Consider the following 16,218-nt stretch of genomic DNA (forward strand, 5'->3'; position numbering starts at 1 on the left):
GTAGAAAATTCTTGCTTTTCAGAGATGTTTAGGGTAAGATCCATGTCAGTAATTTTCTTTATTATACTTAAGCAAAACAAAAAGAAAATAAACAGAGCAAATTCATTAACAACTGTTAAATCCAGGTGATGGGTATATGGTGTTTATTATACCAACCTCTTGATTGTTTGCATATTTAACCATTTTCACAACACAGGTTTTTAAATATAGGAAGAAGAGAATGAGGAGGAAGACGGTGAGGGAAAGGGAAAGGAGGGTTAAGACCTCACAGGCTCCAGCAGCATCAGCCTCTCCCAGGCACAGGCAGGACCATTTTAACAGCAGAGGTCCTCGTGCTGACCGGTGCCCGCCTCCCACAGCCTGCCCAGCTCTCGGAGGGCTGGCGAGCCCCAGGGGTGGAACCAAAGTGCATGGCGACAGCTGCCTCCCTGGCATGAGTCTGAGCAGGCACGCGATCCAGGAAGCAGGGCCTCGGGATACAATGCATCAATTACAGGCAGGGAAGCTAAGGACCTGGCCCAGCAGACCCCCAGGAAGCCAGAGCCCACACCATCTGCAATGCAGCCAAGCATGAGCTAGCTCGTCTGTGTTTGCAAAAATCCAGACAGCACAGTCCTTCCCAGAAGTCAGACGTGGCCTGTGAGAAAAGCGGGAGCTGGCTGGCCAAGCTGGGTCTTTACAGGAACAGCCAGGGCACCCCTCCCTGGCCCCTGGGCTCAGAGCCCTCCTGCAGGGGTGGGGGATACAAACCTCCCTCACACGCACCTACACACACACCAGCCCCGGGTTCACCGTCTACTTCCTAACATGCCTGTAGCCTACAATCAGCCCTGATGCCCACAAGGTGGGCAAAGGGGCCCCCCCAGGGACCTCGGTACAAGAAGCCTAAAGATTAGTGGGAGACTCAGAGGGGAGAGCAGGTGTTCCTCCCATCCCATGCGTCCAGGCACTCAACAAGCATTCCTTGAGCACCTGCTGCCTGCTATGACTGCCTGGTTGTCAAACTGAGGGCTGCAGGGCTGAAGACAAGGTGGGCTCTGCCCAGTGAGGCTCATGGAAGGAGCAGAGCCAGACCCAGCCAGCCCAACATGGGGGATAGAAGCAGGGAGTCTGTGGTGCAGGGCATGCCAGGGCCGGGCATCTCTGCAGCCACGACCCACGTGGGAGAGATTAACGGACATTAATTAATTAAGAGCAGTTGTTCCCAAAGTGGGGCCCTGGGACAACCTGGAGCAGCCTCCCCTGGGAATGCACAACCCAAGTTTCCAGGTCCTGTCTCAAACGTTCTGTCTTAGTTTGTGCCACTATAACAAAATAGCACCGACTGGGTAATTCACACACAACAGAAAGCTGTTTCTCGCTGTTCTGGAGGCTGCAAGTTCAAGGCCCAGGTACCCACCAGGTGGGTTCCAGAGACAGCCCTCTTCCAGGCTGCAGACTGCTGACTGTGTCCTGCACCTTGGAGAGAGGTCAAGTGCACTAAGTTTCTAGCAGTTCCCAGGGGTCGGGGAATGAGTAGGTCCCCAGCACTGCCGCTGCAGCCCTACCATCCTAGGCACTGGGCTCCAGCAGGGAGCCCACGGCAGAGCAGGGTCCACGGGGGCAGCCATCTGCTGGGATGAAAACCCTTAATTCACGTAGGATCAGGTAACTGGGGCCACAGGAACCCAGCCAAGTCCAGGGAAGAAACCAGCCTCCTCCCAAGTTTGGCTGAGAAGAGCCATTATGGCCATTTCCTCCAGGAAGAAACAAGAACCTTGGATTCGGTTCCGTGCTCCTGGCCCCATCCAGTCCTTGATGGAGTTGTAGAGTATATACGTAGTCTGCATGGAGAGTGTATAGACCCCCACCTGGTGCTGCCATACCCTAAGCTCATTTCCCTAGAGCCTGGGGGTGCACAGTCAAGGCCAAGGCCACAGAAAACCAGGAGAGTGCTCTGTCCTGTGCCTTGAGCACCCTCATCTGCAGAGAGGGGGAGAGAGAGGGGGGCACGGAGCAAGGAGGAGCTGGAGCGAATGTTCAAGCCCCGGAGGCCGGCTGTGCAGTCCTGCTGTGTCCATGAAGAGGAAGGCGTCAGTCCCTGGCCCAACTCGCTGGAGCCTGGCCTGCCCTGTGCCTCCCTTCCTTCCCCGTGGCGTGAAGATGTCACCATTATGGGGGCTCCAGCAGGGACGACTCTAATGGGGTCAGAGCCCCAGGCCCTCACACCAAATGCCGCTTCTTTCTCTTGGGGACTGACAGGACTAATGGCCGTTGTTCTCGGGCCGTGCCCTTTGCCGAAAGATAGATTGCGCATCTGTCCCGAAGGAGGACGAATCTCATCGAGAATGCTCGTGATCACAGCCCCGTGTATTTAGGGCCCTGCTTGAAGTTGCTTTGTTCATAGATGGATTAGGGAACAATTGAAAAAAGACAAAGCGTACAGTGACCAGGTCTCCCTTTGCCCTGCTAGTTTTGTCCTGAGAGAAAGAAATACGAAAGGCTCACCTTGCTTTGCTCAAATTGTTGCCTAAGAGTGATAAGGGAGGCAGAGAGAGAGAGAGAGGGAGGGAGGGAGGGAAATATGAGGCTGTCCCTTCTGCCACAGAACAGAACAAGGGCTGAGCCCATTTTCCACGTTGCCCAAGGCTCCTCTTTCACGTTTCCATCACAGCCGACTCTCAGGAACAGGACAGAGGGCAGGGCCCATGCTGCTTCTGAGCCTGGACCTGACACCAGGCTGAGGCCACCAGCAAGCAGAGCCTGGCTCTGAGAGGCGACTAAAAGCACTGGGCCAGGCGAGCTCTCCAGCCTCTCTGCCCCCATGTGTGGAGACACGCACCAGCCGGATACCCACCAGCTGGCCACAGCATGCACCTGTCCGGCTACAGTGGCCCTGAGCCTGCGTCCTGCCCGGGAGTTTCCGGCCCAGGGAGCTCCCACCCTGCCCCTGCCAGAGAGCAGCTTTCTCCTCTCCAGGTGTGGACTCCCCATCCGCAGTGAACAGCGCCGGGGTGGTTTGGATGGACGTGGTGGGACACCCTTACCTGCCTAATTAAAGCTGCATGGAGCCTTTAAAATGCAGCCCCATCGGTCCACACTGCCCGGACAGTGTGGCGGCACGGGCTCGCAGGTGCGGCTGCACTCCCAGGGGATGTGACCCTTGTGCCTGAGCTCTAGGGAAACAAGTGGGCACTTACGGGGCAGGCCGGGCCTGGCATGGGGCTGAGAGAAGCCCAGGAGAGGCGCCCCCTTTGGTGGGCACAGTCCCTTGCCCAAATGCTTGAATTCTTAAGTATCTTTCATTTCCTAAAAGAGACAAGAAAATGGGGCATCCTAACCACCACCTTAAAAACACAGACTAGGGCTGCCCAGTGTGCAGAACTCCAGGCCTGGGACAAATCCTTCCCAAATGTTGCTGTCCTAGTTCCATCCAACGCTACCTCCCACCTGCTCAGTCCTGTTCCCCACACCCCTTTCAGTTGTCCCAAGATGGTTTTTAAAAAAATTATTTGAAAGGCAGAGTGACAGAGAGAGAGAATCTTGCATTCATTGGTTTACTTCCCAAATGGCCACAACAGCAGGGCTGGGCAAGGCCAAAGTCAGGAGCCAGGAATTGCATCCAGGTCTCCCACGTGCGTGGCAGGGGCCCAGGTACCCAAGCCATCATCCTCTGCTTTCCCAGGCACATTAGCAATGAGCCGAATGGGAAGTGGAACAGTACAGGCACTCTGATACAGCCTGCAAGCATCATAAAGTGTGTGCATGGGAGGGGGGCCTTAACCCACTGCCCCCAATGCCAGCCCTCCAAGAGGGTATTTTTTATTTATTTATTTTATTTTTTTGACAGGCAGAGTGGACAGTGAGAGAAAGAGAAAGGTCTTCCTTTGCCATTGGTTCACCCTCCAATGGCCGCCGCGGCCGGCGCGCTGCTGCCGGTGCACCGCGCTGATCCGATGGCAGGAGCCAGGTACTTATCCTGGTCTCCCATGGGGTGCAGGGCCCAAGCACTTGGGCCATCCTCCACTGCACTCCTGGGCCACAGCAGAGAGCTGGCCTGGAAGAGGGGCAACCGGGACAGAATCTGGCGCCCCGACCGGGACTAGAACCCGGTGTGCCAGCGACGCAAGGCGGAGGATTAGCCTAGTGAGCCACGGCACTGGCCTCAAAGAGGGTATTAAACACTCACTTCTAGAGGCTACAGAATATGCTTTCAGGGTACAGGAACGAGTGTAGGAGAAGTGGGTGATCAGTTCTGGGGAGCTCCCAGAGCACTGGGCTTTCCTGCTGGAAGGAAACCCACAGTGGTCTCCCCAGTAAGCTGTAGGAACCCCCCTGGCCCTACCCCAGGCTCACTGCCCACCCAGCTCCTTAGTGATGGCCCAAGGGGCTTCCTTTCATGACCCAACTCAGCATTCTGCCCACCTAGGACCTAACCGGCCATAGTGGTCGGGCTCTGGCCTGGACCCTTGAGCTGCAAGGACCCAGCAGCCAGAAGTTTAGCTGATTGGAAAGTAGAGGGCTAGGCCCTAGGCTGGGGAGCGGGGGACAGTGGGGAAAAGGCCCCAGGCAGAGGCCAGGAGATGCAGGCATCCCCCTCCCCCACCCATGACAACTCCCCTGGGAATAAATCTGTGAGAAGACAGACTCCCTGGGGGGGATTGGGAGGTGGGGAGAAGCCCTGAGATCAGCTGAGTCGCTGGGGCCCAGCTGCAACCACAGACAGAGCTCAGCACAGGCCCACCCAGCCCGCTCACCCGGCTGGTCCCCTGTAATTACACAGTGGGGAGTTAAACTGCACGTCTGGTCCAGAGATCATGGTTTCCTCCCAAGCATGGTGTCTGAGGAAGCTCCCTGTCACCTGGCCCAGGTAAAAGGGGAGGAGCCAGGTGGCACAGCCAGACAAGAGTCTGGGTGCCCCTCATTCCCCCCGACAGCCTCTCCCTCTGTCTCAGCCCCCATTGCTGGGCACTCGGCTCCCACCACGGTGCCAGGTCCCACAGGCCTGGGATTACAGGAATGTATCTTCGTCCGCTGGGGCCTCCAAGAGGAGACCCCAGATGGGGCAGCTTTAACAACAAGCTCCTTTCTCACCGTTCTGGGCTGAAAGTCTCTGAGCTGGGAGTTGGCATGGTCGGGTTCCGGTGAGGGCTCCTCCAGGCTTGCAGACGCTGCCCTCCCACTGTGCTTACAGGGTAGAGACGGTGAGTGCCCCCCCTCTCTCCTTATAAGGACATCAATCCCATCATGGGACCCCACCTCCATGACCTCATCTAAACCTGACTGCCTCTCAGAGATGCCACCCCCAATACCGTTACATTAAGGTCTGGGGCTTCATCTATTTGGGGGTTCCGTAAGCTTTCGGTTCACAGCAGGTGGTATCAGCTCATGGCTCTCTCTCCCCACTCGTCCAACTCTAGCCTGGACCCCTCTCTTGAGGGCCAGGCCTCTCCTTGCTCTACCAGTTGGATGTAGGAGAGCTAGGAGCAGCACCAGGGCTGGAGAAGGGAGCAGAGACAGGGCCATCTCTGGGGTGAGGCCACACCTCTCCTAACCCTTCCCACACTGATTGTCCTGCTGTAGGCCTTGCCTGGTTCCTCCCTACCTGTCCCACGCACTAACCAGATCCTGACAGGCTGCTGTGCTGTGTTCCACCCACAGCGTCGGCTCTGCCACCCTCATGGGTAGCACGGGCCACTCAGACATAGAACAGGGGCATGGAGGCTGCCTGCCCTGTGCCTGGCGTGGCTTCTGCAGAGTCGTGCAAACACCCAGCACAAGGCCTGGCCCCTGGAAGGTCTGCACAGCTACGACTTGCAGAATGCAAGAGGCTTCTAGAACACTTTAGAATAACCGCACCTCCCCTGGGACAGCCTCCCCGACGTGGCCCATCTTCCTGGGCATTGAGACAGGCAGAGGCAGACGGCAGGTCCCTCAGCCTGAGCTGAGCCCTCAGGAATCCCAGCGTCAATCTCCTGCCTGAAGTCCAAGCCTCGGCGGCCAGCAGGGCTGGGGTGCCGCTGGCAGCAGGACTGGGGCGGGCTGCGGTCTCCCTCTGAGCTCTGACTGCTCTTTAGTGAAGCGCTGATGGACGGTCCTCCCACCCGCAGGCCGGGCGCTCTTGGAGAAATGCTCAATGGCAGTCCACACGGCGTGGGGACCCAGGTCTCCTCTTGGCTGCCTTGAGAAAGCCGGGACCAACAGAACAGGAACACAGCAGCCCCAGAAAACAATGCGCCTGCCTCCCCCAGGGTCTGGGCTTGGTCCCCAGGCAGGCAGGCAGGCAAGAGATCTTTCCCCAGGTCCCTGGGCGCTTGCTGGGGTGGGGCGGGGCGGGCCAGGGGGGATGGCGGTGTGGTTTCTGCTTTTGCTGAAACAGCAACGCCAAGGAGAAATTTATTCTGAGCCCTCCGTGTGGCTGAGCCCAGCTGACTGTGTCAGGAGATTGCCCTGGCCGGGGCACGCCCTTGGCATGTGGGAGCAAGGAGAAGAGAGTGTCCCCTATGGTCGCTGAGTCTCCTGTTCAAATTTTTAAATTAATTTATTTTTATTTACTTGAGACCCAGAGAGAGAGAGAGAGAGAGAGAGAGATCTTCCATCTGCTGGCTCACTCCTCAGATGCCCATACTGCTGGAGCTGGGCCAGGCTGAACCCAGGAAGCAGAAACTCTATCTGGGCCTCCTACTTGGGTGACAGGGGCCCATCACCTGCTGTCTCCCAGGGTGCAATCAGCAGGAAGCCGGAATTAGGAGTGGAGCCTGGACTCACACCGGGCACTGTAATATGGATCATAGCAGCACCCTCGCCACTGTGCTAAGTGCTTGCCCCGTGTTACCTCCCTGTTCAAAAGAATGAGCTGGGGTGCTGCTGACCCCCACGTCCCCTGGGGAGCCCTGCTCCGCTGTGCGTGCACCTCCTCCCCGTGCACTGAAGGACTGGCCTGGGCATCTCTGGTCCCAGGTGCACTGCTCCAGATCCATTTCTGACTTAAAAGAGCAAATGCACACAACTGGACGTTTAGGTACACAAACGTTGCACCGCGTGCTATGCCCAAGCAGCCACCCTGACACACACACACACACACACACACACACACCTGTGGATTGCAATTCACTTTTCTAAAAAACTGACCTGAACTCAAGTTTTTAGAGCTATTAGCATTTTGCAAAATATTTTTCTTCCCTTCTTTGGGATTGAAGCCAGGTTGCACTGTTCCCAGAAAACCTACACAAGGTCACACAGAGGTTCTTTTATTCCCTTTTGATTTATTGCTTTCCATAAAAAGAAAAGGAAGTTGGATTCATTTATTCCCAGCAGTGAGAAATGCTACTCTTTCCCCCAGAGTAGCTGGATCGGCTCTGTGCAGGACTTGGAGGAAGCAAACTTACCCCGTCTTGTTGAAGAGATAAAGGGGGTGGCTTCTTGCTTCTAGCAGCGGCTCTGTAAATCACGCTGCAGAGGGCAAGCCAGGTCACTCCCCAGAGGTCCCTCGGGGACATCCTTGGGCCGGCAAGCCCAGCACTTCAGGTTTGCTCAAGGCTTCACCAGGGAGACTCAGAGGTTCCCGGAAAACTGAGTGACAAAGCTCATAAAAACGGTGGATCAGCTTGGGGGGGGGGGGGCGGGGGGGGCTTCATTGTCTCACAGAGCATAAGAATGGGAAACCTCCCAGAGGTGAGAGGGCACTCCAGGGTGAAGTGCTCAGGGAAGAGTTTATAGAGGAGATAAAATTTTAGCTGGCCTGAAAGGCGCTCCTGTTCAAGGAGCCACGTGCTTGGTGCAATGGTTAAGATGCACTCTGGGGCCGGCACTGTGGTGTAGCGGGCTAAAGCACTGTCTGTGGTGCCAGCATCCCATATGGCTGCAGGTTCAAATCCTGGTTTCTCCACTTCTGATCCAGCTTCCTGCTAAAACACCTGGGAAAGCAGCGGAAGATGGCCCAACTTGGGACCCTGCACCCACGTGGGAGACCTGGAAGAAGCTCCTGGCTTCAAATTGGTCCAGCTCTGGCCAATGCGCCCATTTGGGGAGTGGACCAGTGGATGGAACACCTTTCTCTCTGTCTCTCCCTTTCTGTAACTCTGACTTTTAAATAAATAAATATTTGTTTAAAAAAAATATGCAGTTTGTGACACCACATCCCACCTCAGAGTGCCTGGGTTTGAGTCCTGGTTCTGTTTCTGATCCAGCTTCCTGCTACTGTGTATGCTGGCAGGTGTCACATGATAGTTCAATACTTGGACTCCTGTCACTCAAACAGGAGATCCAGATTGGGTTCCTGGCTCTTGCCTTTCACTGGCAATGGGCATTTGGCAATTAAACCAATAGATGGAATCTCTCTCCCTCTCTCTCTCGCTGCCTTTCAAATAAAATGACAATAAACACATAACCTCTTTAAAAGAGAGAGAGAAGGGCATCCTGGGGGAGGGGGGTGTGGTTTTCAGCTTGAGTGATGGTTCAGAGGCCAGAACTATCCGAAACGTCCCCTGAGTTTAGGGACCATGGCATGGATCGATTGGACCACCTTTCTTGAGAAAGGTGAAAGAAAAGAGAGTACACTTCGTCCAGAAGGCAATGGGTGTGGAGGGAGGCGTTGCAGGTTTTTGAGTAGAAAGGCGATACAGTCAGCTAACATTGCAAGAGCAGTAACTCTTATTTATTTAGACAGGCAGAGTGGACAGTGAAAGAGAGACAGAGAGAAAGGTCTTCCTTTGCCGTTGGTTCACCCTCCAATGGCCACTGCGGCCAGCACACCGCGCTGATCCGAAGCCAGGAGCCAGGTGCTTCTCCTGGTCTCCCATGCGGGTGCAGGGCCCAAGCACTTGGGCCATCCTCCACTGTACTCCCAGGCCACAGCAGAGAGTTGGCCTGGAAGAGGGGCAACCGGGACAGAATCCGGTGCCCCGACCAGGACTAGAACCCGGTGTGCCAGCGCCGCAAGGCAGAGGATTAGCCTATTGAGCCACGGCGCCGGATCAAGAGCAGTAACTCTTAAGAAGTTGGCACAGTGACCTGAAGGAGACAAACCCTTCAGCCACTGTCACACACAATCACGGCTTTCCCTAGATGTTCTGCATGGCCTCAACGCCATATATGAGGTCCCAGCTAGGGCTCGCCTGATGCTAGAGAGACAAATTAACTCCCAGGTCGTGCTTGTCTCCGTGACAGCTTCGGATGGCAATGTTCCTTATTTGCCTCCATAATTCTCACTGACTTAAGTATGGAAATATGCTCACTATTTTTTCTTTCTTTCTTTCTTTTTATTTTTTGCCAGGCAGAGTTAGACAGTGAGAGAGAGAGAGAGAGACAGAGAGAAAGGTCTTCCTTCCGTTGGTTCACTCCCCTAATGGCCGCCATGGCTGGCACTGCGCCGATCCGAAGCCAGGAGCCAGGTGCTTCCTCCTGGTCTCCCATGCGGGTACAGGGGCCCAAGCACTTGAGCCATCCTCCATTGCATTCCCGGGCCACAGCAGAGAGCTGGACTGAAAGAGGAGCAACCGGGACCAGTACCCGGTGCCCCAACCGGGACTAGAACCCAGGTTGCTGGCGTCACAGGCAGAGGATTAGCCAAGTGAGCCACGGCGCCAGCCTCACTAGTTTTTCATTCAGCATCTTCAACAGGATTCTGGCTCTGGAAGTTCCATCACTGCGTTTTTTATTCTGGTAGGTTAGTGTCCACCTCCCCTCCCAGGAGGTGAGGCCCTCAGAGTACAGAAAGGGGCTCCTCTCTGCCTCCTTAACCCCAGCACTGGGCCTGGCAGAGAGCAGAATTAAATACAGGGTGAATTTGTACACTTGGGAAATAATATCTTAATTATCACACTGTTTGCTCAAGTTGAGGCATTATAAATGATTTATTGTGCTATAGAGGCTAAATAATAAAAGCTGATATCCTTTATTCACCTTAAGAATAAACTCGGGGCCAGCACTGTGGCAGAGCAAGTTAAGCCACTGCCGGCAGTGGTGCCATCCCATATGGGCACCAGTTCGAGTCCTGGCTGCTCGACTTCCAATCCAGCTCCCTGCTAATGCACCTGGGAAAGCAGCAGAGGATGGCCAAGTGCTTAGGGCTCCTGCCACCTACGTGGGAGATCCTCCTAAGGAAAATATTCAGCCTGACCATTGTGGCAGAGAAATGCTTTTAAGTATTTATTTGAAAGCAGAATGACAGAGAGAGAGAGAGAGAGAGAATCTTCCATCCACTGGTTCATTCCCCAAATGTTCCTAACAGTCAGCTATGGGCCAAATTGAAGCCAGGAGCCAGGAACTACCCCTGGGTCTCCCACGTAGGTAGCGGGGTCCTAAGCCATAATCCGACGCCTTCACAGGTGCATTAGTAGGAAGCTGGATCAGAAGTGGAGTAGCTGGACTTCACCAGGCACTCTGAGATGGATGCTGGCATCATAAATGGGGACCTAACCCACTGCACCATGACAATGGCCCTGGGAAGTTCTCTTAGACAGGTAGAAGCCCATAGCCCATGGAATAGTTCCTCTGCTTCCAACCCACGCTGACTGAGGCCAGGGACACAGAAATGCCATTCCTTGCTTGTCACCTCACGACTGCTACCAGAAGCCCGTGGGTAAATCTGCACCCAACTAACCTTCAAATGTCCTTGCTGGGGCTGGTGTTTGGTCCACATTCCATTCAGCATGCCTGGGTTGTATAGCTCCTGCCTCCAACTTCCTGCTAATGCTGACCCTAGGAGGCAACAGGAATGGCCCAAATAATTGACCCTACAGAGAACCCTGAAACGGGATGGCCCTCGAGTTGTCCTCAGTTTGGACAAGGGCCAGCCCTTCCCCCACTGGCAGTCATCATCTGGCCCCAAGAAGGGCACAACCTTGGCCAGGCCTCTGTCCTCAAAGAGGCTGTTAGCCTGCAGCATCCCAGCACCTGGAGAAGCCCCTCCAGCTCCCACTGCAGTCTCCCGGAGGCCAGGCAGGTCCTCAGGTGCCTGTAGAACACCCAGTGCTCAGCCCAGAGAGAGGAGCTAAGAAGGATGGCTGGGAGAACTCCACCTCCAGATCTTGGCTTTGACACTTCGAATATGTGACATCTTAGACTGGTATCAGACGTTCAGCCTCCATTTGTCCATTTGTAAAACAGCAATGATAATGGCCACCTTATAGGGCTTTTAAACAAGGATTAAAGAAGTATAAAAAAAAGTCCTGCCCAGTGCCATCTGTTGCAAATGCCAGTGGCTGGTGGCCATAGTGACTGTTGCTATCTCAGCAGCAGAGGCAAGATGACTCCTTGGTGCTGGTGCCAGACGCTCTCAGGCGGGAGCTATGCCAGAGTCTAGGCCAAAAGCTCTCAGGCACTGGGAGTGCTGGGCTCCAGGGGTCTGTGAGAGCGGCCGGTCACGTCCTTAAGTCTCAGGCCAGTGTCCTGCTTGGATGGAGGACACTGCTGTAGAGACACCATCGGGGACAAAGGACAATATAGGGAAAGAGGCTTCTGTTGTCCCTGTGGACAGAACTCACGGCAGCCTCGAGGTGCCAGGCACCAGTCACCCTGCTGGCTGTGGGCTCTACCGCACCTGCTGGCCCAGCCAAGGGTGCGGTCACACGGCGGCCGAGCGGCGTCGGGTGTCACTGTCTCCTCTTTCAGTTGGCAAACAGAAAGCCACCTGGCTGGGATGATGTCTGCGCAGACGGACAGTTCAGAATCAAAGCCACAGTGGCCCCGACCTCCGCTGAGACTGGGAGCTGGAGCAGTGCGGACAGGACAAGGCCCCGGGGGCAACACACAGGCGCTGGAGTCAGAAACACCTGACTGCTGATTCTGAACCAGTCTTCATCCTTTATCAACTGTGGCATCTCGAGTAAGGGTCAGCACCCTGCCGCAGAGACCGCCAATGGGGCTCCCGTGGGTGGATAAGTCGGCTGATCCAACTTGTTCACTGCTGCTGGGGCAGGCGGGGCGGGGTGGGGGGAGTGCACACTGGGGTGCCTCGGGGAGAGGGTGTCGAGAGGCATCTGGGAGGGAGGACCCTGGGATGGGAGGTGGATTTGGCTGGCGATGTGCTGGAGGGCGGGGAAGTGGGAGTTCTCTTTAGGCCGGATGCTGCAGGAGATAGGGGCTCGATAAACCTTGCCTGTGAGGCGAGGAGGCTCCAGCAAGGATGAAGCCGCAGCAGGCGAGGAGGTCTCAGCCACTCGTTTTGGCTGAGAGGAGAGGTTTGGCTCTTTGTGCGACCTGCTCCCTGTCTGTGCTTAGACAAAATTCCCAAGGGGCCTTGCTTTGTCCCATCCGATCATGGTCTCAGGGCAGCCTCGTGTGAGGTGGGCTCTGTCCAGCGGGAGAGCCAGGGCAGGCTGTGAATGACAGGCCAGCTTCCGGAGGTCAGGGGCCACTCCTCTTCCCCCGCTACAGCTTACTATCTCTCCATGTGGAAGTCTCCCCATCTGTGAAATGGGTAGGAGAGCTTCTGCCTCGCCCTGGCTAGGGAGAATACACAAGGTCCTGTGGCTCACAGAGCAGCACCTCTTTATGGGGCGGTCTCCAGGCCACCCTGTGAGACTGTCAATGGTCACTGCTCCGACACCCATTCCTACAGGTCAGGACGCTGGACAGGAGAGATCAGCAAAGTCTGGCAGAAACCAGACGTGAATTATGTATCTGTCCGAGGCTGCAGCCCATCAGGGCTGGCACTCGGAATGACTATCGTAGAGCAGCAAGTCACTGCTGGCAATGCGGGCAGCGTGACAGGGGCAGGCCGGGCCCCACAGCGGGGCTGGAGCACTGCCCGGGACCCATGGGAGCTGGCCGTAGGGATGGAATCCAGGAGCACGAAGTGCAGCCTGACCATCAGACAGAGCCGTTTCGTTCCCACACATGATCCTGTGTGCTAATAGCCAGCGCTCATTGCAAGGGAGACCTCGAAAATCAAGCCCACCCAGGCTGAGTCCCCAAATTACACCCTCGCCCTGGTAATTGCTGAGCTGTTCAGGGCCTGCATCTGGCGTATAATAGCATTTCCACGAAGACCAGATTGAACGCCACCTCTCATTTGGTGGGACAAAGGGAAAATGACACACTTTGATGGCGTGCTTTCCCCAGTGTGGGGCAGCGAAAAGGCAGCCAGTTCAGAAGCTCAGCGCAGGTCCTTCTTAGCTGCGTGGATTCGGGAGTGCGTTCAGCCTCCACGTGCTCAGCTCTGAAATGGGAATGACAAAATCGCACGACCTTCCGCTTCCCTTAACGCTTGGAAAAATAAACCTCATTTTCGCACACGAACATGTAAACAGCTCTAGAGAGATTTGCCGAAGGATTTAAAATGCTTCCTATACAGGGACTTTTGCTCATCACATATAGAATAGACTTTAGGCAAAAGGAAAAGTTCACATTATAACTAAGGTCTTCCACAGTATACAATGAACGCTTTTCATAACACGGAATTCCAGGAACCTACACTTGTTGAAGTTGCCCCCAAAGCTGTCCAGGATGTCTGGGTTTATGAAAGCAGTTTGACTTGCAGATTATCCATGGACCCACTCAGACTGCAGTGTCTCCTTGGTGCCCTCCTCTGTACTAGAACTCGAGGTCAACACTGGGAAGTCAATTAATGAAGAAACCCTGAATTTGCATCCCAGCCCTGACTCCCGATCCAGCTTCCTGCTCATGTACACCCTGTTAGGAGCAGGGGTGATGCACATGGGAGACCCAGGTGGAGTTCTGCCCTCCTGACTGGCCTGGCCCAACCCTGGTTGTCTAGTTGGTGTGGGCATTTGAAGAGTGAACCAGCTAATGGGAGATCTCTCTCTCTCTCTCCCCTCCGTGTGTGTGTGTGTGTGTGTGTGGCCTCTGAAAAGAAAAGGAAGAGGAGGAGGGAGAAGGAAGGAAAATGAGGAGGAAGACTAGGAGACAAGGAGGAGAAGGACGAGCCCTGAACAGCAACTCTGCAGGCTGCAGAGTGATGGCGGTGGCTACGCCCTTGGCCTTGGCCTTGACCACCCGAGGTCTGACTGAGGCTGCAGGTGCCCTGAACTCCAGCAAGACCCAAGAGCTTCACGCACCCAGCAGACATTGTCTCTGCGATGATCCTTTGAAACAGTCATCAAGGTTCCAACATGCACGGCAGCCTCAGGCCGGAAGTGGCTGAGAACAGGACGGGACAGACGCTACTAAGAAGGTTCCCCGCTGGGTAGGGTCCTTACCTGTCTCGTCACACAGACCCAGGGCTGAACAGAGCTCAGTGTCAGATGTGTGACTTCTCCTTAGAGTGACTCCCTACTTCCACCTCTTCAGTGCAAGCCCCTTCCCCACTTTAGGGACCCCTAAAGCAGATGCAAGTGGTCTCACCCGAGGGCGACCACCTTCTTCCACCTCTTCTGTTTGCTTGCCCGGTTGGGCACCATCACCCTTGGCAGTTTATTGCCAAGAGCTTGACTTCCTGTGTGGAGCTGTCAGTCAAGGCCGCTGTTGGCCTGGAGGACCAGAGTGAGGCAGGGGTGATCCACAGGATTCTTCCAGCCGGACTCGGGCTTTGAGACACCACACTTAGTTCTTTTCTAGGTCTCTCCTCTTTTTTTTTTTTTTTTTTTTTTTTTTTTTTGACAGGCAGAATGGACAGTGAGAGAGAGACAGAGAGAAAGGTCTTCCTTTTGCCGTTGGTTCACCCTCCAATGGCCGCCGCGGCCGGCGCATCACGCTGATCCCAAGCCAGGAGTCAGGTGCTTCTCCTGGTCTCCCATGGGGTGCAGGGCCCAAGCACTTGGGCCATCCTCCACTGTACTCCTTGGCCACAGCAGAGAGCTGGCCTGGAAGAGGGGCAACTGGGACTAGAACCCGGTGTGCCGGCGCCACAAGGCGGAGGATTAGCCTAGTGAGCCACGGCGCCAGCCACTCCTCTATTCTTTCCGGTCATCAAGTGGGTACTAATTAGCTCAAACGCATCCCCCAAGCACAAACATCAGTTCCCGGTCACGGCTGTGTATTGAAGCGAAGAGTAATGGGGTTCCTTTAAGTGCACATGGCCTGCTCAGCTCCCCAGCCTGCTGCAGAGCAGGTGACGTCTCCTCCAGAAGATGACCCTGACGGTGCAAAAGAAACAGGACCCATTACAGAGTCGTGCCCACGCTTAATCCTGAAGTCCCAGCAGAGGCTCCCATTATTCCCCCCCCCCCCCCCCCGTACTTTTCCGGTCAGGCCACATTCTTGAGATCTTTTATCCAGAAAACCCCCAGGGGCTTTGCCCAGCCAGTTGGGCAGGCAGTGAAAGGATCGTTTTCACCAGGGTTAATCTGCTGAATATAAATGCCAGTGGGTGAGAGGGAAGGGCATGTGTCTGGGTGAGCTCATTAAGGAACAGCCCAGGCACACATGGCCTGGTGCTCCAGAGGCCTCCCCTGGGGTGCAGGGTCTCCCTCTGCCATGAGGCCACCACCCCCAGCAGCACTGCAGAAGCCCCATCTGGGCTTTGGCTTCTCACCTGACACAAGCCCAATGACTGGCAGTTAACTATCAAGCCTGATAGGACACTGGTATTGGGGCTCCCCACTGCTCACCCCACCATGGGCTTCTGCGAACAGCTGCCCTGTGCAAGTGTGTGAACAAGGCCAGGGCCCTGAATCCCCCAAGCTCATGGCCCAAAATCAGACAGTTGGCAGCCTGGTGGTTTATGGCTATTTCCAAAAAATCTAGAAAATTCTTACCCCCAGCTAGAATTAATGTTGAGCTGGGAGGACTCAGAGAGCCCAGCCTGGGGGGCTTCCCCAAGCCCTGGGGGGAGAAGATGACCAGAGCACAGAGCTCCCAGGGCAGTCGGTGCCGTCTGTGGCTTCCAGGCTCCACGTGGCTGAGAAGCAGCAGTTGGGGGTTCCTGATTCTGGACTTCGCCCTTTCTGGAGCTCCCCTATGCAAGGAGGGTGGGGGTTCCCCCACCACATCCGGGAGGCGGGGCCTAGTCCTGAACTGAGGATGGCCTCCCTGGAACCCAGCAGACACCCAACTTGAACTTGGCACAGGATGGCCCCAGCTTGCAGAGGCGGGACCCTGAGCCAGCACAGGGGAGCAGCCAGGGAGCCCCCGGCTGCAGCTGGAAATGCGGTCCTTCGTGGGGGCGTGTGCTCCTACGCCTACAGCGGGGCCAGCAGGGATTATGCTCCTGATTGGCGCATGTGCTCTGGGAAGGACCCCTCAGGGGGGCAGGTGGGGTCTGTGCTCCGAAGACTTTGAGGTGTCAGGTTCAAGAAGGCCTTGCTTCCGGGCTGCGGATCAGCCCATTGGCTTACG

The sequence above is a fragment of the Oryctolagus cuniculus genome, chromosome 2, assembly GCF_051225735.1.
Source record: "Oryctolagus cuniculus isolate XC-2025 breed Fujian yellow rabbit chromosome 2, ASM5122573v1, whole genome shotgun sequence".
Taxonomy (NCBI): domain Eukaryota; kingdom Metazoa; phylum Chordata; class Mammalia; order Lagomorpha; family Leporidae; genus Oryctolagus; species Oryctolagus cuniculus.